Source organism: Mastomys coucha, unplaced genomic scaffold (genome assembly GCF_008632895.1).
Source record: "Mastomys coucha isolate ucsf_1 unplaced genomic scaffold, UCSF_Mcou_1 pScaffold15, whole genome shotgun sequence".
Lineage (NCBI taxonomy): Eukaryota > Metazoa > Chordata > Mammalia > Rodentia > Muridae > Mastomys > Mastomys coucha.
In genome coordinates this window covers 41277840-41301017 of record NW_022196897.1, presented here as the reverse complement: position 1 = coordinate 41301017, position 23178 = coordinate 41277840, and the positions used below count along the sequence as shown (strand labels likewise).

General features: G+C 37.9%; 1 long non-coding RNA gene across 1 annotated transcript in view; it reads right to left on the bottom strand.

Moving 5' to 3' along the window:
- Window positions 1-5490, bottom strand: part of LOC116090179 — a 48793-nt gene extending 43303 nt beyond the window's left edge. Inside the window, exon 1 of the long non-coding RNA XR_004118597.1 lies at window positions 5400-5490. This is a non-coding gene — a long non-coding RNA (uncharacterized LOC116090179). The remainder of the gene's footprint in view (window positions 1-5399) is intronic.
- Between the last annotated feature and the right edge of the window lie 17688 nt (window positions 5491-23178).

The following is a 23178-nucleotide window of genomic DNA, read 5'->3' as shown; positions in this document are numbered from 1 at the left end:
TCTTTGTATTGTTATAAATGCTTAAGATGTTGAAAGTCCAGATAAGTTTTATAGCAATATCTATGATTTCAAAATTCTTGGAAAGCTAGATAGTTTAAGGAAATCAAAATATATAGTTTTGTGAAATTACACATCAGTTGAAGTGATCATAACTTTAAAGACTGCATTAATATTCATGTTTTATTGCTTTATCATAATATATTTGAGGAGCTAAAACTGTTTGAGCAGAAGCTTCCATAAAGACTGTTATAATTTACAAATATTCACTTTGTAAATAGCTTGCCTCATAACCCAAACAACAGTATTTACAAATGAGAATAACATGGTTTATTTTTATGTATTTTGCAAGATTTATGTAATTTTGCAAGATTAATGAGTAGTCTTCTGCCTGAATGTATGTAAGTACTTGCTTCCTGCAATATTTTTGAGTGGGTGAGTGTGAGCATAGAGTGATCAATACAGAAAAGGTCAAGTCATCTGTGATGTTGCTGAGCAGCGCTGTGCCCTGCCCCCTCTCAGGTCAGATTCAGTGTCCATTAGAACAGCTATCTTATGGGCTCGTGACTCAAACTGCCATGTAGTGATTTTCTGCAATTACGTGCACATAGCACACTATACTTACTACTGAAGAAAATGAGATAGTCCCTATACATTTGAATCATAAGACACAAGCACAGACGGATATACAAAAGAGAAAGTAAGGACTCTACCCACAAGAGTCAGATGCTAAAGAACTGCTTTTCGCTACCATTTCAAGACTCAGAGTTCTATAAATATATGTATATAATTATGCCGTAGACTATGTGTTGGCACAGTCTATTACAGCAAAAAAGGTTACAGTTTTACGTATGATTATTCTTCTTCGCTTGCCTTTCCCTCCTCCAGTTCTGTCATCATTATGCACTGCTTTCCTCAGTCGCATCTAAAAGATGTACTGCCCCGAAAGAGTCATTGATTTTTATCAGACCAAGACTCCAGATGTCTGATTGCTTTGGGAAAAGAATCCCCCTGGGATCCAGAGTGTCTCTTTTGCTTTATTTATTTTCCTGTAAGCTGAGAAGGATCCTGCAGTTTATATTCTAAGCAGTATTGATTATGGCAGGTATGTGGAGTGGGTATGTGTGTCTGTGTGTGTCTGTGTGTGGGTGTGCAGGCCCAAATACTCATATGCACAGCTCTTTCCACATTGTATGAAAATGTTTAACTTTCTATAGACCAAACATAAGCACCACAAATCCCCTAACACCTTACTTTACATTACATTTGCTTATAATAATAATGATACCAGTAACAACAGTAATAGCAAAATTAAAAAAATTGCAAGTAAATTTTCTTGAAATGTCCAGTAAATAAAATTAACATAAAATATATGGAGTCATGTCATGTTTTTTGTTTGTTTGTTTGTTTGGTTGGTTTTTCTCAAGGTAAGCTCTCACAATGTAGCTCTGGTTATCCTGGAACTCAATATATAAACCAGGCTGGCCTTGACCTCACAGAGATCTGCCTGGTTCTGGCTCCAGATTGTTGGAATTAAAGACTTTACATTTATGTTTTAAGATATATGCTTCTGTTGGGCAGTGGTGGCATATACCTTTAAGCCCAGCACTTGGGAGGCAAAGACAGGCAGATTTCTGAGTACGAGGCCAGCCTGGTCTACAGAGTGAGTTCCAGGACAGCCAGAGATAAACAGAGAAACCCTTTCTTGAAAAAAAAAAAAGATATGTTTCTACCTTCTTTTACACAATGGAGAAAAAAAAAGATAATCTCAAGAGACAGAAAACTCAAAGATTATATATTGTACAAGCATGGAAAAAAATACTAAAGCTAGCCAAAATAAGAGGTTCCAAACTCGATGATCAGTGAAAACAAATTTCTAGAATTTTACAAGCAGACTTGGGACTCTTTAAATAGTAGCAAGAAAATTCTACATTTAGACAATTTGATAAAACAATTGAATGCTGCTGACTGGTCAGACATTTCTTTTCCATTGGAAAAGGAAATGTGGACCATGGCTAATTCCTTTCTATTTTTCTCTCTTATGTGGATCCCTACTCTAATTGTGTACATTTTGTCATTTGGCTGAATTGTTTCATTTTGAAGGGACAAAGAGACCTTGCCAGCCCTTCTTATATTTGTCATCAATAAATATTTATTATTTAGCATCTATAATAGGCCTGACTGCACTGAGTCCTACCTCAGATTTTGGAAGTGTGGTGTAAAGCATCATGGAACTTAAAGGAGCCGGTGACTCCGTTTTTTCCCTGCTGGATCCATGTTCACATGTTCTTCAGATATATGGCTGTGTAAGCCATACAAACTATAACTTCTTCTCTAGAAAAAAATATTCCGGGCTTCTTGGTAATTAATAGAAGCCCTGAATGATGCAAACAATTTAATTTGACTTTTCTTCATGTCTTCTGGCAGCATCCCCAAAGCTTGTTTTACTTAATACACTCGAATTTCAGATGGACAAAATATGGAAAGCCAGAACAAAAGAGTTCTAAATGGATATCTTGAGGGTACTAATATATTCCTATAAATTCAGCTAAAGGGCAGGTATTTTCTTTGTTTCCCCCCACTGTGAATTGTCAATAACTGTCTAATTAAGACCATATCTCCAAATACTACATATATAATCTTATAATTAAAATTATACCCATGTTTTAGTAGGTTTAATTTAGCCTAGATGTGAAAATTAATTATTCTTTTGTTTGTAATCATTATAAATGCAATCAAGCTCATTTTAAAATAAAAACTGAAACCGAATTTCCTGACAGTGTTAAGTTGTAGGTTCAAAGCTCCAACTCCATCAGGTGTATATGAAACTGCTAACTTATGTATCCACATGCTTGAGGTTCCAGATCAGTTCTTTCCACATGTTAAGGAAGAAAAAAATGTATATGTATGAACACACTTAGTCTGATGCTCATATATTACCAATGTGACAATTCCAGCACCAGGGCTATCCACAACAGGTCAGGGTATTTCAAGTGACTACCCAAACAACATAGACTAGCATTGTAACCCTTGATTGCTTCTCATAGGCTTAAGGTAAGCCCTTATTTTCAAACACTTGCACACTTAGGACACAGGACTTGAATGATTCAAGCCGGCTCTTGGCATGAACCACGTGGCGACCACTGCTGCTTCACAAAGTTCCTGCATATGGACATCACGAATCACAGTTCTCTAGCATACTTTTACTTTCATCTTTGAAGATTCTCACTGTGTGTTATGAACGCTTCCTTATGCTTTTTCCCTTGAGAATTTTTGTTTGGACTTTGGTAGAGGATGTGGATGGATACAATGACAATTTCTCTAAACAAAATAATTGTTTGAAAAAAAAATCTCTGCCACTGTGGAACCATATATATAGTGCAATGACTCTGGCTATGCCTACACAAAAATTCCCTTCATGCCCCCAGTGTATACGAAGAATAGAGAAGTTAAAGATGTATTAACTCTAAGATGGTTCCAGAAACTCTTAAACACTTATTCCTGGTCTCAAAGATGAAAGCACACAATCTAGAGAAACACATGGGCTCAGACCCAGATTCCTGGGGCCTTAGCAGTTGAAGGAAAAAGGTCAGTTAATAAGTATAGAATAGTACCCACCACAGATGCTGTGCATATGTGACCGACCTACAGCTTGGATAGCAAGATCTGGTATGCCTCATAAGAAACAGATTCTGTTAAGGAGTTAGCCTGGTTTGATCCCTCTCTGCAGGCCTGGTCCCGTACATATATACATACATGCATACATACATACGTGTACAGAAACATACATTGAAGGAATCAGAATGATATGGTATATTGGAAAAGAATAAGATGAAAGGACCCTCCCTTTGGGGAGTGTATGAGAATAGGCCCCTATTGTAAGACTATGACACATAGGAAGGAAATCAGGAAATAACCTAATGCTTGTTATACTACATGGTACAAACACTGCATCAGGCACCTTGAGGAATGAAAGTTGCTATTACGAGTTTATTTCTTACAACTCACTGTTACCTCCTGACGGTGAAGGCTGAGAGCATGCAGGAGGAAGTGTAAAGGGGGCACCTGGGGGGATTGCTGAGGCATAGAAAACAATGGGGACTTAGACGCTTGCTGAAGCCATTGCTTTTCTTTTAAAGAAAAGTACTGTAATAAAATTGATGACTGCTTTCATTCTAGATGTTGAAAACAGGGCCATCTGTGAAAAGATCATGCACCTCTTGGAATCATCAAATCTGCTTTCAACATTGCCTATGAATAAGCCACTATACAAATATAGAGTTTAAAAGTTGTAGCTCCCTCATCCCCTCCACATGCACTTTTTTTGTTTTCTTTTTTTATTAGATTTTTTTTTTTTTACATTTCAAATGTTCTCCCCTTTCTTGGTTTCCCCTCGGAAAAAGCCCCTATTCCTTCCCCCCAACCCCTGCTTTTTTTCAATAAACACACACGAGCTATCCTGTAGCAGAATTTTCCCTGTCCAATCAATTTAAATTTGTTTTTTGGGGGTGGGGGGGGGAGTGGGGTTCGAGACAGGATTTCTCTGTATAGCCCTGGCTGTCCTGGAACTCACTCTGTAGACCAGGCTGGCCCGGAACTCAGAAATCCACCTGCCTCTACCTCCCAACTGTTGGGATTAAACGCGCGCGCGTGCGTGTGCCACCACTGCCTGGCTTCAATTTAAATATTAATACAACAAGAAGCCTGTGATTGGACAGGGGAAAGGGAGGTGGAGCTAAGGTTTTCAGATAAGGGGACAGAGAAGGAAGGAAAATGGAGGAAGAACAGGGCGATTCAGATTCAGGGTGGTTTTAAATAGCCACAGGTAACTATGAATAGCAAGGGACGGATAATTACAGGACAATTTGTCTTTCCTAGGTGGGCAATTTATATCAATATGAATTGGCTCTGAGTAAATTGTGTGGATGTTTTGTGGGGTGAGAGTTTACTAATATAAATCTGGCTTATAAATTACAAGCCTCTAGAGTTTTGATTTTACCGAGTTATTGGGATTTGGAACTGCTGAGCACAAGGGGTGGATGGCTAGGAATGTGAGCGGAATCCACAACAAGGAAACCTCGATCCTTCGTTGCAGGAGCTAGCCTAGAGGCAGAGAGTAGCTGGGTTTAGCTCTACGGTGCCGAATTTTTATTATTTCCCTGAAACACTATCCTGATTCACCCTTAGATTGGGTTAGTCTTTTTCCCTTGCTGATTCCATGCCTCCTCTTTGGGACCTGAAGCCTACTGGAACTGGACTCTGGCAGATTCTAGCCTGAAAGCCTTTCTACTCTAAAATATTATGAAAGCAATTAATAGTCTTACCCAACAGCAACACTTATGAACCACAACAATGACCAGTATGGCAAGAGATCCATAACAATGAAACTCAGCAGCACTTACCTGTTCGCGGTAACTTACTGCTGTCTAATTGGACTTAAGACCCTTTCAGCAGGAGGGAAATCGTGCCTGGTAGTATGGATCTAGCCAGTTTTCCATGGCTAGTGAAGTCATGGATCTTAGAAAAAAATGGATTACTGCCACATTCTTAGAGCAGCAAAATTCCTTACCACATTCTAAATCTCATTCTCATTCTCACAGGTAAGTATAGCTTACTTCTCATCAAAGAATTCTCTTTTTACAGCCAACAAAGATCATCACAGAAACCTACAGCTGGATACAGTGCAAAGGTCAACTATTATAATTTCTCTTGAGGGTCAATGTGTCTGAGCTGATGGAGCCCCAAGTGTCCTGGACAACATCCTGGATTTCTGGATTACCTTGAACCTGCTAATATGAACTTTGACCATCTAAGCCTTAAAATCTAATGTCTCTATTTGCTCATGAGATTAGAATTACCTGCTCTCACTGGACCTAGCTGGCTTTGAAAATGTCTGTAATATACATTTAGGACATATTTTATATTAGAAAGCCTATGGTAATACATTATTAGACAACTTTAAGTAGATCCATTGATCCGTTTACTGATAGAGTCTCTTCAAAGATTTGCAACTCTCCATGGGATAAATTCACCTTTAACATAGCAAAGTATATTTTCAATAAAAATTACCCAACAATACAGAAGTTACTCTGATAACATCTTCTTGATGGAGCTGCTCTTATGGACTTTCTGATTTGGAGATCTTGTGCATTAAGAACATGTATAGTTTTATGGCTATTCTTTGAGCATTCCCTAACTCTGCTTCTAAATTTTCTATCATCGTCATCTAAGCATATTCTCGCTGAATTAGGTTAACTTTCTTATACCCAAAGAAACTGAACCAACATTATTTGTTTCTTTGGATTTCCAACGACTTTCCGTGCCTTTCTTCTGATCAAAGAAACCATCCCTTAATTGCAACTATCCACTTTGCCGGGAGTTTCTGCTGCATTTTGCAAGTATACCAGTGAGCTTCTTGTTTCTTACTCCCAGGTAGAAGTGGGGTTGGAAGCTAATAGTGTAGTCGAGTGCTTTGTCAGCTGTAAAGTCTGATGTGTGAGGGCTTGTTTCTCATACAGCTCCTGTCCACAGGGAAGCACTTCTCTTCTGGTTTTCAGAAGTGAGGGTCTGAGTCCGAGCATAGGTAGCTGAGTGTTCGCAGTGTGTGTAGCACACATGCAACCTCCCAGGATCATTTAGATGAATATGAGAGAACAAGATCATTTTCAGACATCATGTCCTCATTTTTCTGGCATGATGGTCAATTTATACTATGATAATTTAGTTTGCTGGAACTGATAATTTCCTGAAACTTTCAATAGCTAATAACATAACACCAATTCCCCAGACATGATTTAGCTTGTGGTTAATCCTTCCCTGATTACTTTGTCCCTAATAGCTTGAATACCAAGCTACAATTTTTCTTTCCTATTCTGCTTTTGTTATTTCTGATGCAGTGTTTGGTGTCTAGTCTTTTTGCATCTTAGCATTTGACTAATTCTAAAGCTCTTTATACAATGTTTATAAAACCATGCTTTTACATATGAAAAAGCAAACTATGTGCTATTCCAGTCTACTTGTAGAGAATTTTGCAAGCCAAATTAAATACCTAGTCATTTTTATATTTTACCAGTGAGTAAATAAAGACTTCAAGATCTTTGATTAATTTTTACACTACATTCCTAATTACATTCTGAAAACTAGTAAATGTATCTCTGAGTAATATTCTCCATTTTAAAAGAGTGTTTACTGAATGATTCCTATAGAGTTTCTGTAAACATCTAATTCTAAGTAAAAGTAAATCTACACTTATAAGTGTGCCTGAGAATCTCAAATAAATTAAGATTACATTTTACTGAATTCTCTGTACAGAGCAGGCATATTTCTCTAACTTCCATTCCACAAAGCAAAGAAAGACTTCACTGTCTACTGAGATAAAGAAAATCTACTCAAAGAAGAATCTAGGGTTTTTGATGCTGGGTTTCATTGCACGCTTTATGTGCTGTGTAGACAATGATAGTGTTAACAATATTTCATAGTTCAAGTACTTTTGAGATGAAAATATTTTCAGTTCATGATTCCCAGGATACAGAAAGAGTGTTAAGACACTAAGAAAATGCTGTAAGATACAGTATATGGCAGTACACAAGTAGTATTGCCTACTTAGAGTGCATTATACAATAATAATAATGGTTTGTAAAAATTACAAATAACTTATTTATGTTACAAAGAAATTATATGTCAGACTATTAAGATATAAGAACATTAAGAATATTGACAAATGTTTTAATATTAGTCGACTTTCCTCAATTTTATATGTTAAATTAGGAAAAGTTGAAGGTTTATTGTTGATTTAAGTTTTTAATAGTTATTTTATGTGTGGGAATGCTTTTCTTGCATGTCTGAATGTGGATCACGTACATGCCTGGTGCCAGTGGAGGTTAGAAGATGCTATCAGGTCCCCTGAATTGTACTCATTAAGTCACCCTGTGGGTACTGGATTCCTAACCTGGGTCCTCTGCAAGAACAGCAAGTAATCTTAACTGCTGTGCCACCTCTCTCTTCCCCCAAAGTTATTGTTTTTTAAATAGATTTCCCCTCCACACTAATACCAAGGCACACAATTTTCACAAGATGTAGTCCTGTTTCCTGTATCCTCCTCTCACTACTGGATGATAACATAGGCATAGTCTAAGCTGATTCTAAAAACTCCATTTAACAAACTAATTGTGAATAATATAAATCCTCAATGATTATTATTATTTTTTTAAACAAGACAGATATTTTGTTTTTGGTTTTTAAAAATTTATTTTTTTAATTTATATGAGTACATTGTAGCTATCTTCAGACACACTAGAAGAGGGCATTGGATCCCATTATGATGGTTGTGAGCCACCATGTGGTTGCTGGAAATTGAACTCAGGACCACTGGAAGAGCAGTCATTGCTTTTAGCTGCTGAGCCATCTCTCCAGCCCCTCAATGATTATTATCATCATTATCATTACCCCTCCAGATGAGTGATGAGCTGTAACTACTAGTTGTAAATACATTATTTAATACATGTTACTTTAAAGCCCACCAACTTAGAAGTTACCAATACTCCCAATATAAGAAAAGTGAGGAAACTGAAGGACTAGGAGCCTACCCGGGATAACAAATTTAAAATGCTCTTGAGCTAAAGTGGGAACCCAGGTCTGAGAGCATTGTGACCCACACATTTTCCACACTGCTGCCCATCTAATCTTTCTGGGGAAAGACTGTCAGAACATTTCAATTTTGTCACACATATGGGGCTTAATCATTAACAACTTGGATCCACCCCTATAGCTCTTAGTAATGATTTCACATAGAGGAATGCATAGCAATTTATCATTTTGGTGGAGTTGGAGTTTGCCTGTGGCAGGCAGCTCCAGGAGGTGGGGTATAGATTTCAGGAGACGATTCCAAATGAGTCTTAACTTGTCTGATTATATAGCCTTCATGAGCGTGCGTGTGTGTGTGTGTGTGTGTGTGTGTGTGTGTGTGTGTGTGTATGTCTGTAATTATAAAGGGTTATAGTGTTCACTTATAATATTACTTACATTTTTACTTAAGTTTCCCAAATTACAATTTTAAGTAAAAATTTTATTTTAAGATGTTAAGACTCCTTGGCATGGTATCAATAACTGAAAAATAAAAGACAATGTTATAGACTGGGCTTGCATATTCATTTATAATAAAATTCTCTTCACTTATCACTTGTAGCTTTGTTCCATTCTGACCAATTTCTATATGCTGTGTTACATGTCCTCATAAACATCTTTTGAGGTGAGTTTATTGCAGTTATTTAAGTAATTGGCGTACAGAAAGAACATATAAAAGTATGTATTAAAAAAGAGCCTGAGAGGCTTGATTTGTGGTATGATTTCAATAAGCTTCACTCCCATATTCACATCAGTACCTGTCACATTAGCCAAGGTACAGAATCACCCTAAGAATATACTAACGGATGGCTAAATGAAGAAAATATGGCACAAGGACACGATGAAATGTTATTTGGCCATGAAGAACAGTGAGCTTCCATCATTTCTGGCAGACAACATATTGGGTGAAGTAAGCCAGGGCAGGGACAACATGAATGAGAACTTCCTGAGATATTTAACATTTGCCTAAAGCTAACAAAATTGATCACATACAAGTAGAGAGACTAATGATTGCCAGTGACTGAGAAGTAATGTTCCTGTGGAGAGATCATTAGGTACAAGGGTGCCAATGGATGAGAAGACTTTCTAATGTTCTATGGCACTGGAGGCTATCTCTGGTTGATGACATCCCACTGCATACTTCAAGCTTGTTAATGGAGAGGATTTTGAATGCTGCCAACACAAAAAAGCAATGTGCTTTAGTTGATGAGCATGCCAATCATTCTAATAGGATCATCACACACTGTGAATATGGGTTGCAGTGCCACATTCTATCTCATAATCATAAGCATGCATAATTTTCGTCACCTAAATGTTTTAAAGAGAATAAGATATTGTTTATTCTGAAGCCATATTTGGGTGACTGTGGCCTGAGGATGAAGATTGGGGCTACCCCAAATTCCATATATCAATGTAGAAGCAATTCCTTCAAGTTTTATAATTTTAAGGAATAAAGAAGACCATAACTCAAAGCAAGTTCAAAATACCTGGTGGGCATATCAGCTATGCTTGCCCACCTCTGTGTGAGAACTAACATCCTGTGACTAACACACTAGACCTTTTTGAAATCTTTGAACTTCACAGACCACTAGCTTCCCCCGAACCCAAAGCTAAGAATGTCACCAAATAGCATCTGAGGCCTACAGAAAGGTTTCCTCCACCTTGCTGCAACTGACTCCTTGATGTACTTATCTAAATCTCTTTTTCTAATATTTCACTCCTTCCAAAAAAAAAAAATACAAGTTTCTATACTTGAGTCTAAACTGCCAGCTCAGTGCAGAAGAGGAAGAGCAGGTATTCTCAACAAGTCCTAAGCACAAAAGACAGAGGATATTCCTCAGAAGAAGCCCCCCAAAGGTCACCTGAATGTTTTCAGTCAAGGAGGATTTAATTTGCACTGATGGAAGAACAACATCTTTTAAGTGGAAAGCAGGACTCCAACACTCCTGTTCCTTCTTTGTTCTAACTTTACATGGGTCTGATCTCAATACCACATTTTCTCCATCATAAACAAATTCAGATATATTTTAAGGAAAGCAGCTAAAAAGGGTTCTAATACCAGACTAGATTTTTTAAAAAGCTAAATGATCTGGTAGCACTTAATGTTGGGAAAAGAATGCAAAGAGCCTCAGGGCTAATAGTATATTTCTGTCTTCCAATTTTAAGAGCTGCCTCAAGTAGAGAGACAAGCTATGCCCATGCACAAAAATTATTGGAGAGTTTTATGTTCTGTTTGATAATATTCAGCCCCTTAACTCTTCCCAGATTTATTCATCTTTCCATATTTGTGTCCATTTTTGTTGTTTTAAAATTTAACTCATCAAGATCAGTTTGTGCTGCCCAAACATTCTTGGATATGTGGCATTCCTCTGGAGTATGGTAGATTCACCAGGAGCAACTCTTAGATAAAATTGAGTCTCCTCCTAGCATCTAACAACTGCCAATAGCTCCAATGCTAGGGTTGGGATTTTGTGCTCAATTCCCCTCTTCATGCTGGGATTGGATATGGCTTAGGTTTACATTGGTTTTGGGCATACCATTAAGAGTTCATATATGCAGCTGCAATATTCAACAAACTCAAGTAGTGAAACTGACCAATGAGAAGTTGAGGAAGCACAAAAAGAGAATCTAAATCTTAACAACTATAGCATTTTTAAATAACTAGAGCTATGTGACTTCCAAATGAACTGTTTGGGGAACAATATGTTTTCTGTTTGTGTATGCCCACATAGAGGACCTATTAAAGGGAGATTAAACAATTAGATGCATGGTTAGACTCTATTTCACTGGGATACCTTATCTTGTGTGTGTGTGTGTGTGTGTGTGTGTGTGTGTGTGTGTGTGTGTGTGTGTGTGTGTGTTTATTTCATACTCTTTCGTTTTACACAGGAAGGCTCAGACAGCCTGCAGGTAGTTGTGCTGTCTGGAACAAGCAATAACCTTTTTGGGAACTGGAGAATGTGTGTCCTGAGTGGATGTGGGTGTTTATTGAGTTAACAAGCTCAGAAGCACAGTAAGAAAAATTAGCAAGTCTTTTCTCATTTATATGCCTGCCTCTTCTCACATTCCCCCATGTATATTTGCCATAAATATCTTAAGTCTTTGATCCCACTTCTAAATGGATCACTCCTAATAGGATTGTTTAGATGGTCCCCTTCAAAATGGCTTTCAGATTATTTTACTGAGGCAGGTGCAGATGTGGTCTCTCAGCTCTCCAAGTTCAAAGGCTAGTCCTTATATTAAGCTCTCTGCTTCCAAAGTGAAATTAAATGGGCTAGAGGGCACCCATTTATCCAAAACTAAAGGATCCCTCCCTGAAGCAGAAAGCTCTGGGATTTAACAGGATTTTGTTTTCTAATCATATGGGTGAAAGGTGTAATGGGTAATTCTTCCTAACCCAGTACATGATGTGGTCTCCGTCACACTAGGAGTCAATGTAAGAAAAATGTCCTCATTTCTAGAAAGGAAAGCTAAATCTCTGTATGTTTAAAGGCTTGAGAGCAAACACAAAATTCAAATGTGTGATTATAGCATTGTCTCTTGGAACATTTGAGAAGAAAATAGACCCTGGTCTGAAGGGTGTGAGATTTCTGCTAGTGATCTGTTGAAACTCCAAAAAATCTTTTCTACTGTTCTATGATTGTTTATTATGCCACATCTCCAAGAAAACACAAATAACAATACAAATCCAGCAAGAGAAACACATGAGTCTAGATGGCTTCCTAGGTGGTAGAGGTGCTTTTAGTGGACACAGATGAGTAAGCTGCAGAGCAGGAGCCACCAATCTCTCCTGAAGCAACACTAGTTCTGGGGTGACGACATTCTCTGCTTCTGTTAAATGCTGGCCCAGACCCTCCTGGATTTGTTTTCCAAAATGCAAATATTGAATTGATGCACGATTTTAATTTATACATGTTGCTTTTAACCAGGGTTTAGTTTAGTAGAGAAAATGTTATACACTTGCATTGGTTATCTTCAATATCTTCTTCATGATAGATTTTACATTTTATAGTAAAAGAGGGGAGAAAAGAACAAAATAAAATCATAAGACCTAAGTTGTCTGTATCTAGATAGCAATTCCCTTCAGTATGTTTTATTATCAAAAATGTCCTGACCTAATTTTATAACATTGTGTGACCTCAGAGTTTTCTATTCCAAAGTCACTGTAATTGGCATTGTCATCTGGGTATCTAGCTTAAATACTCCTTGCTATAATGTAATTTCATGTCCTGTCCTCAGAGTGGCCTTTGTTTTGAAATTCTGCCAAGAACACCATCTTTCTTAGCACTAGGGCTTGATTAAACATAGCCCAAGGAAGCCTTTCAGAGGATACATCTCACCCAGTTTCCATTTATAAAGCACAAAGTAGCATATGCTTTGAAGCCACAATAAATCATCTTCCAGCTTAGACTTAAAAATAACAGATGATGTGTCTCAAACTGTCAGAGAGAAATGCTTCCTAGAAGGAGTCCTGTGGTTTATCCATGTCACATGTCCTCTGCGCATCTGGAAGCACACGAGTTGGGCAGGAGAAGACACAATCAGAGAGCTATAGAAATGAATGATACCCACAACTTGTTCAGCTCTGCTGATGTTCCCTTCTGAGGCCTCAATCTAAAGGATCGATCATTCCTGCTCAATTTTGGGGTAAAATGTGACCAGACTACAATGTCATAGCAGCAGCCAGGGAATCACAAATGTGATCTTAGCACACAAATCTTCCCATTTTTGTGCTAACAGTGCCATATGGCCAATCAGTCTAGAGAACCACACCTTTCCTCTAGCAGTCTTGTGTCTTATCTAATCAGCCCACGTGGACTGTGAGATGTTCTGAACAGGCTCATCTTGGTCCCCAGATGATGGCACTATTATGGGAGACAAAGACCACTAGTGGTAAGGTTTAGGATATATCTACCTCCAGTTCTGGTCTAGCTCACTAGTTCCTGATCTATAAGATGTTTGCAAAGCCCTGGCCATAGAATCCCACCAGTTTGGACTCTGCTATTCTTCCCCACTAGAATTCACTGTAACCTCTAAAATCGTGAGTCAAAACAAACATCTTCTCTATTAAGTTACTTCCATCAGATATTTTGTAACAACAAGGAGATGGTAACACACTGGATCCTTTCTCTGATACACTATCAGACTGATTCTAACCCCTGGTTCAAACTTTGCACTCCAAGATTGAACTTGTTTCAGATGTAACCTAAACTTTTCCAAGGAACCATCTAACATTCAAAACTACTTCCTCCTCTCATCAAATACAATACTACCTGGAGACAGTTTTGTTACCACAGTTATTATAGCTTGTACTTTGAAGGAGTTAAAATTTACAACATCCTTCAGAATCCATGGCTTGAGATGGCTGATGGATTTGCTCAACTGTAGCAAAAAGTTAAAGCTAAGTTAGCTGCGGCTGCAAACACAAGCTTCTTTTCTTTTTCTATCACTATATTCTGCAAGAAGACTCCACCACACTTTCAGCTTCGATTTGTTATCCTAAGGCATATTGACAAGTAAAATCAGAAAAGGGATACTGTTCAGAAGGTCTAGAGTTTGGGGGTCTTAGAGCCTCAGCAAGCCCACTCAGGTTACATGTGTTAGCTAGGGAGCCATTCTTAGTTTATGCTGTTTCCTGTGCTTACAAATTGAATGAATATAGTGCTGGAAGAGTTTACATGTTCAAAATAGACAGGCCAAGAAGAAGACTTACAACAGTGTTTGGGTCCTGAGTTTGGGAAATAGTGATTATGAAAACCTCTTTAACATTTGAGGTGAATCAACTAAGAAAGGCTTGCTCTTTGCTTTTTAATAATAGTTCTGCAATTTGAAAGGCAAGGTTAAATTGCTTTCTAGGTTGTTGCATCCTGGTAGCTCCCTCATCATTCCCTTCAGCTGATTTATGTGGAAGAGGATTCTAGAAGTGAGGTTGGTGATGCTATAAATTATATTTTTAGAGAAACTTCTTTCCTCTGTATATTTAAGAGTAAACAGAAAGCATCTTCTTGAGAAACTTTCCATTAAATTTGATGTGATTTAGGGGAGTAAATTATAAGATTCCTAAGAAATCATGTTTCTAGACTCTGAAAAAAAAAGTACTCACTTTTTCATTGCAATGATAAAAATCATGGCTTCATGGATCTGTCCTGACTAGCCTATTTATGATCCAGGACTAGGGAACATGCTCCATCACTTTCAAGTATGTATACAAAGATAACAGCTTCTACTTCCTCCCTGTGTGACAAGTCTTTTCAACAGTGACAAAATTCAAGCCCCTGGGAGTGGAGGCTAAGTCTTGTGGTACAGAGAGTCTAACTAGAATTCCATTTCTGTGGATTCTAAAAGGAAGAAGCAGAGTATAAAATTACTGTGGTTCCTGATATAAGATACATCGATTTATTTCAGTAATTCTTTCAAAAATCGCACAGCTTTGGTAGGCATCACAATGAATGATTACTTAGTGAAAGTAAGAGAGAGTTTTACCTTGGAAATGTATGTGTTACTTTCAGCAAATAATTGGATTTTTTTTACTATTATATGTATATGGGATTAAATGTCAATTATGTCTTTATTACTTTATAATTACAAAAGAAATATGTATTGCTATGAAAAGTTCAACAAAACAAGTTTAAATGGAAACAAACAAAATTTTCTTCTTATTCCCTAAAACCTTAGTTGGGAGGCAAGAACTAAGGATTCTAAGAACTTGGAAGACCAAGATTCAGGTAGAAGCCAATTCAAATTTTGCCCAGTGAACTCAGGTACAAGTAGTAACTTGTTTCCCTGCAGCTTAGCTCTAGTAGACACCGCTCTACCATGAATTACTTCTTCCCTTCCATTAGTCCTTGTCTCCTTCCTCAGAACTCAACCCATAGCTATGAGGCTGCAATGTTCCAATGCTTTGGGCTCCACCACAAAGGCAGTATGATCTTACTCTCATCTTTCTACAGCACCATTTACTGAGATATCATCTGTCTATTACAATGATCCTGAGTTGAGGATTCATAGTATCTCTTCCTGTACTGAGCCTTTGCAAGTCACACAACTTGCAGGACTAGGTGTTAAATTCATGTCACCCTTGGCCAAAAATAAAATAAAATAAAGAAGTTTTATGATTTTCCTGCTTCACTGGAGAAAGCCTCTCTCTTTACTCTTTCTACATGCTCAAAATTATCCATGTTTAATGTGGCTTGGCCCAAGAGGAAGTGAGAGAAGGGATCGGGAGAGCCCTTACTCGCTCATATCTGACTGTTCAGTCTCTAACTCTTGTTTTCTCCCTGATGGAGAAAGTGGTGAGGGTGCTATCTACTCACTTCATATCTTCTCTTCAATCTGTGTTCCACTTTTTAAACTCTTTCTACTTCCTGTTTGTGAAATTTATGAATCCAAAGCTCATGAATTGTTATATCTTCCCCCTGTGTTGTCTTAGACCTTCTGTAAGACATGGAAAGGGCACAGGTGTTTGGAAAATGTGTAAGGCATACAAAAAAGTAATGATATAATTGATATATTAAATTGAAGTCTCAACAATATGGTTGCCTAAACAAGATTTTCAGAATGGCCATACCAATCAACATGTCAAAGTAGATGGGAGCAATTTTTCAACTTACCCCCAACTCTGAATTAAGGAAAACATCCTGGGCAGACAAGCTGAAACTCTTAAGAGATGAACACTCAGATATATAGGAACATGTGCATAAGAAGACACATTCTTGTACAGCACAGATCATAGCAAGTAGAAAATTATGCTACCTGCCAATTGCTCTATGGTATTTCAAGAAGTTTACCATAAACCAGAGTCAAAAACAACAACAAAAAAATACCCTTAAATATCTAAAATTATGGGGCTTGGGGGAGGGAAATATTACATTTTAATGTTGAAGCAAAATAACAATACAAATATTGGCATAATTAAACTCTAATTTTGAGTTATAAAAATTACTAACATTTTAAAAGAACATTTCCATATATCTTCAGAATTATATTTAATAGCAAGGTGTAATAGAACATTTTTGCTTTCCACCAGTGACTTTCTTGTGTTTTATAATTTTTTAAAAATTATACCTGGACAGCTCTCACAGACCCTATCTGCCCTTGGGGTTTGGGCGTGAGTTGGTGCAGAGATAACAACACAGACCCTGGAGCAGATCTGTGAAATGCTGCAGCAAGCTCATCCGAGCACTGCTGCAAGCTCCTTTAACACCCTCCACCCACTCCCCATTGGTCCCAAGAAAGCATCTCTTCTAAACAGCAGTTCCTGATTGGCTGGCATTGTTTGCATTGGCAATCCTTGGTCTTTCAGGCAGTCATCAAGTAGATCCTCCTGCAGGAAGTGCTTTTGCAGCTGCGCTGTCCCCAGCATTTGCATAGAGGCAGCTCCACTCTTCCTGCTGTACAGTTGCTCCCTCTCAAACCTATGGCTCTTAAAAATGTACCTATCCGTATATTCCTAAATACATAGTACAACCTGCTACATCTGTGCAATGTTACCTGTATGTTTATGATCTCAGGGATGACGACTCAGCGCTGGTGTGCTCTTCCCTGGGGAAGACCATTTATTCTTCTCTCAGCCTTTCCCAGTTGCCCATGGTTCTTTGTCTAGGGTTGAGGCCTCCTGAACTATCATCCTTCCTTGTCAGTTGTTCTTGTACAGGTTCTGTTCATCCAGCCAAGCTGATGAGACTTCACAGGCATAGCCTCTCTGACACTTCTAGACACAGCCTCACTTCAAATTTTCTGTTCTTTGGGCTTTTACAACCTTTCTAACTCCTTTTCTCTAGTGATCCCTGACCCTTATGTATAGAAATTGTAATGTACATGTAAGAGTTAGGACTGGGCTCCAAATGTCAATTTGTTTTCTGCACTATGATCAGTTGTGCTTTTCTGTAAGGGTCTCTATCTGCTGCAAGGAAATGTTTCTTTGATGAGGGCTTAGTACTCAGAATGTAATACTAAATATAGAGTGGGAAAAATGGCTCAGTCAGAAAAGTACATGCACAAAACATGAGAACCATGCTTGGATACCCAGAACCCACACGAAAAGCCAGGTCTGATGGCGTATGCCTATAATTACAACTCTGAATGCACCAGAGACAGGTGCATGCTGGGAATGCATTGGCCAGATGAGCTGGCCAATTAATAATCACTGGGGTCAGTGAAATATGCTTTCTCAAAAATAAATTTGAAAGCTATAGAGGAAAACATTTGGCATCAACCTCTGACTTCTGCAGGCATATGTGTACATGTGGGCACATACATACATACACACATACACACACACACACAGAAATGTAAATAATATAAGTTCATTATAGCTGTATTATGTAAAAATGGTGGGAAATAGACATAATTGGAAATTTTTTCTGATCACTTGAAATGGATACATCAATTTCGTGATGTATTTTAAGTTATGGTAAACCTATGAAACTGATTATGGAGCATAGAAATAATACTGAGTGCTGAATAAACATCTGAAAAGAAAATTTAAAAAATATCATCTGATGTTTTCAAAATATTTATTAAAGCAAGACAACTATACAATGAAATATTCCTACATTTTGGCTAACATTTTCAATATTTATGATAGATGATTTCAAGTACATTTGAAGTTCTTTTTGTAATATACCAAAACCCATATGCCCTATTGCAAATTTCATGAGTTTCAAGGCCTGATTTCTGTGATAGTCATAATTATTTATAGTATGAAAAATCATATAGTATAATTTCATTGCATCTATGTGATAACAAAATTCAGCCCTTGTACAGTGCATTAAATAAAAATGTTCATTTTAATGAAATATATTTAATATAAAAAGCAAAAGTCTAAAAACACCTTAGTACATGGCCTATCACCATAACTGCTAGGTAATGAGACAAAGAGACTACTAAAGACAAATGCAAACGTGAATGAGTCTGAGATAATAAAATTTATGTTATGGATAAAATGAGCATTGCGCCATCAGAAACACCAAATGGTTAGTATGTTCCCATTCACCTGAAAATGACAATCATAGCAACAGTCCATGATAAAAGAAACCACTGCACATCAGTACAGGAGGAAACTGAACATTCTGGAGTCCAGAGGCTGAACAACTAGCTCATGAAGGGTATCTGTCAAGCTCATTTCAGTCACACAGATCATTCAAGTTGTTTCTCTTAAACCTGGAACCTTTGTGTGAACTGTATTTGCTGAAGCAGAGGAAGTTGACAAATTCTATCAATATACTTAATGGAATTTAAGTTTTTGAAAGAGAATAAGAAACAAAAATCTACTATTTAAATGGCATATAAACTTTCCCAGGGTTTTGCCATATTTGCTGTTTTTTTAATTGCATTAATACTTTGATAGGTAGATAAATCATATTTTCAATTGTTAAAAGAGTTTCATATGTAGATAAAAGACTAATCCATGTAAATCTGGTAAAAGAGAGCAGTATGTATCAGCCAGTGTTGTTTCCTGAAGTTTTCTGAATTTCTTAGTGAGGCTCATATAGTCATTAGTTAGTAATTACTTGGAGCTAAATCTAAACTTAGAGTTTTTTGTGTCACAAATACAGGTATTAAAGTAGAGCCACCAGTGTAGTACAGGAATCAGCAAGCAAGTCAGATGGAAAGGTGTGTCTTATTGCTCACTGGAAGGGTTGGGAGAAGCCTCTTTTAGTAGAGACGGGAGGGGAGACTATTTCATGTTTCCATGGAGGAATAGAAGCTACAAAAGTATTTTATTCATTGACCCTAGGCTTGAGCAAATTTCTTTCCAATAAGTTAGATGTATTTTGGAAACATAATAGTCTGTAAAAATAACTCCATACAATGAGATCTAGAATTTATCAGATAATTATACACTATTAAACAAAATTTTAAATTTTAGTACTGACCCAAAAGAAGTGAAATTGGGTATCAAATAGTGGAAGGAATCCATCTATGAAGAGTGGAAACTTTCTCACTTGGGAAGAGTAAACTGAGAGCAAAACAAAAGAGTATTTTTCACACAAGGATGGGGGAAGTTTATTGGGTACAAAGAACCCTTTGTACAAAGGCCCAAACATGGAAGAAATGTGACGCGTTCTCTTTAAACCTAGAATGAAGAGAGTGGGAGAAAAGGTCTCACAGCATGCGAAGTCATGGCAAGGACACAAGAGTCAGCTGAGGTGGCATTTTAGGTCCTGTTACAGATTCTGATCTTTGTACTTAGAGTGATAGAAAGCACTGTTGAAATATTTAGAGAGAGCAAGAACTTCTGCTGGAATAAGGGTGATTGAGTTCAGTATGTACAAAGCAGCATCTCCCTGGCTTTCTTTGGAGAACACATAGGAACCGCAAGAGGCTGCAGCAAAAGGGATCTAACACAGGAGGGCAAGGCAAGACCTTGCAGTGGTCTCATCTAGAATGACAGTAATTTAGACAGAAAAATGTGTTTTAATTGAACAATACTGAAAAGGAAAAACTAATATGACTTAAAGATTGATTGATTATGAGAGAAGCTAAGAGATAAATGCATCTGGGGCTTTTCTGGGTTTCCCAGTCACTTCCAGGGGATGATGGTATTGCATATGAAGGAATTAGCATTGCAGCTTTGAATGTGGTTAGAGATAGTGGGCAGGTTTCCTGCAGCTAAAAGCTTGAGGCTAACCTGGCAACAGCCAAGGATGCTCACAGTCAGGGATACATTGGGAACGAAAGCTGGAGTCATAAGGAAAATGCAGGAATAAAGAGTGAAAAATAGACAGCGATCTTTGGAATCACACACACCTAGGTTTGAATTCCAAGGCTTCTATTCACTTGGTCATTTAAAAAGAATACAGAATTACTTCTCAGAATCTTGGCCTTTCATTTTTCACAGTGAAAAGGGGTATTTTCTCACTGTGTTCTTATTCAGATTAAATAGAATAATACGGATGAAGTGTCTAGTTCAATAAGACTCTAATCAGTTTTTTTTTTTCTTTTAAGAGTCAGGGGAGAGAGAGAAAAGAGTGGTCCTGATTTCAAGCTGGGCTGCAGCCTTACACATTGCTCATCCCTGCTTTCATCTCAGATGTTTAAGAAAGGAGAGGAGATGAGATGATTTGTCTCTAGTCAAAGAATTTATTGGCTTAGTCTGTTCTCTGGTACTATCCGGAAGGCAGGAAAGCTTTTTCCTGGCACATTTAAGAAGAATATATTTTGAAACTGAGATTTTAAAAAAAATTATTGACCTGCTTTGTCAACGTTATCTAAATTGTTTCCATACAAAATGAAAGCAAGTCCCATTTATTTTGACAGTACATCCAGTATATGGATCTCAAGAGGCATTAAGAATACCAAGCTATGTACAGTGGCTGCCTAACAAGGAAATAGCACGAAGCCAGGCTACTCTGTGTCAAGATGATTCTCAAAATCAGCACTAATTCAAAGTGGGATAGAAAGACCTGAGCATGCAGAAGCATCCTTACCAGATTCTAGCTTCTAGAAAATGAAAGCCAGCAGATGATGGTATGTGCCAGTCTCTGTGGTTCATGAAGCTTCCAGAACTTCTGTTTGGCTACTTTATGTTGGTTCTGTGGGATGCCCATGTGTGTGTTTGTACTCATACCTGTGTGTATCTATACTCATCCCCAGCTACGTTCCCCATGGTTCCTCAGTTTGTTAGTGCTTCAGAAGCGGTGTCTGCTGGCTCTGATATTATTCTTTGGTCATGACCAAGGTTCATGTCTCTTCTTTAGTTTATTTCCATCTGCAATGGAAGAATATTGATAATGCCAAAGATAAGACTTATATGAAGATTAAAACAAAATATATGAAATATGTACATGAAGCCATTCAGCAACATATTAGTGCTCATGGTTAAAAAGTATGGAAATAGACAAATATTTTTCTCATATATTCCTCTGACACTTTCAATACACCAACAAATCTCTTCAGCTCACCAATTATGATGGCTAAGCTTAGTTGTCAGTTTGACCACATCCTAATCAACTAAAACTTAAACAGCTGGGCATGGATGCCTGGGAAAAACAGAAGTGGGTATAATCTAGGTATATTTACGTATATGTGAAACTGATGAAGAATAAACTAAATTAAAATAAATAACTGAAATTCTACTAAGGTTTCATTTTAGAGAAACCTTAGAAAAGGACAAGTAGAGGCCTAACATCCAATATATACAAAGAACTCAAGAAGTTAGGCTCCAGAGAACCAAATAACCCTATTAAAGATGGGGTACAGAGATAAATAAAGAATTCTTAACAGAGGAATCTAGAATGGCGGAAAGGCACCAAAAGAAATGTTCAATATCTTTAGTTATCAGGGAAATGCAAATCAAAACAACCCTGAAATTCTATCTCGCACCAGTCAGAATGGCTAAGATCAAAAACTCAGGTGACAACAGATGCTGGTGAGGATGTGGAAAGAGGAACACTCCTCCATTGTTGGTGAGATTGCAAGCTGGTATAATCACTCTGGAAATCAATCTGGGGGTTCCTCAGAAAATAGGACATAGTACTACCTGAGGACCCAGCAATACCACTCCTGGCCATATACCCAGAAGATGCTCAAACATATAACAAGGACACATATTCTATCATGTTCATATCAGCCTTATTTATAATAGCCAGAAGCTATAAAGAACCCAGAAGTCCTTCAACAGAGGAATGCATACAGAAAATATACATTTACACAAATACCACTCAGCTATTAAAAACAATGACTTCATGAAATTTGCAGGCAAATGGATGGAAGTAGAAAATATCATCCTGAGTGAGGTAACCTTGTCACAAAAGAACACACATGGTATGTACTCACTGATGAGTGCATATTAGCACAAAAAAAAAGAAATAAAAAGCTCAGAATACCCAAGATACAACTTCCAGACCATATGAAAGCCAAGAAGGAAGACCAAAGTGTGAATGCTTATTTAGGGAGGGGAAGAAAATAATCACAGGAATAGAGAGAGGGATTTAGGAGGGAGAGAAGAGGGAGAGAGGAAAGGGGGGACAGGATCAAAAGTACAGAGGGTCAGAAAATTGAAAGGAGGTGTAGACCAGTAGGGGATGGGGAATTGGGGGTAGCCACCAGAAAGTCCCAGATGCCAGGGACCCCAGAGATGCCCAGGACCCAACAGAGATGACATTAGCTGAAATAACCAATAAAGGGAAGAGAGAACCTAGAGTCCATATCCAGAGGTTAGGCATGGTCTCTGTTTGAGGGATGGGATCATTCACCCAACTCAAAAATATTAATCCGGAATTGTTCCTGTAAAAAGGAAATGCAGAGACAAAGAGCAGAGTAAAGACTGAAGGAAAGGCCATCCAGAGACTGCCCTATTTTAGGGATCCATCCCATCTGCAGACAACAAGCCCAGAAGCTGTTGATACCAGGAAGCACTTGGTGACAGGAGCCTGGTATAGATGTCCTCTGAGGTGCTGTGCCAGAGCCTAACCAATACAGATGTACATGCAGGCAGTCAACTATCAGACTAAGTGAGAGGACCCTGATGGAGGACTTAAGGAAAGGACTGAAGGAGCCGAGGGGTTAACAACTTCATAGGAAGAACAATATCAACCAACGAGACCCCCAAAGCTT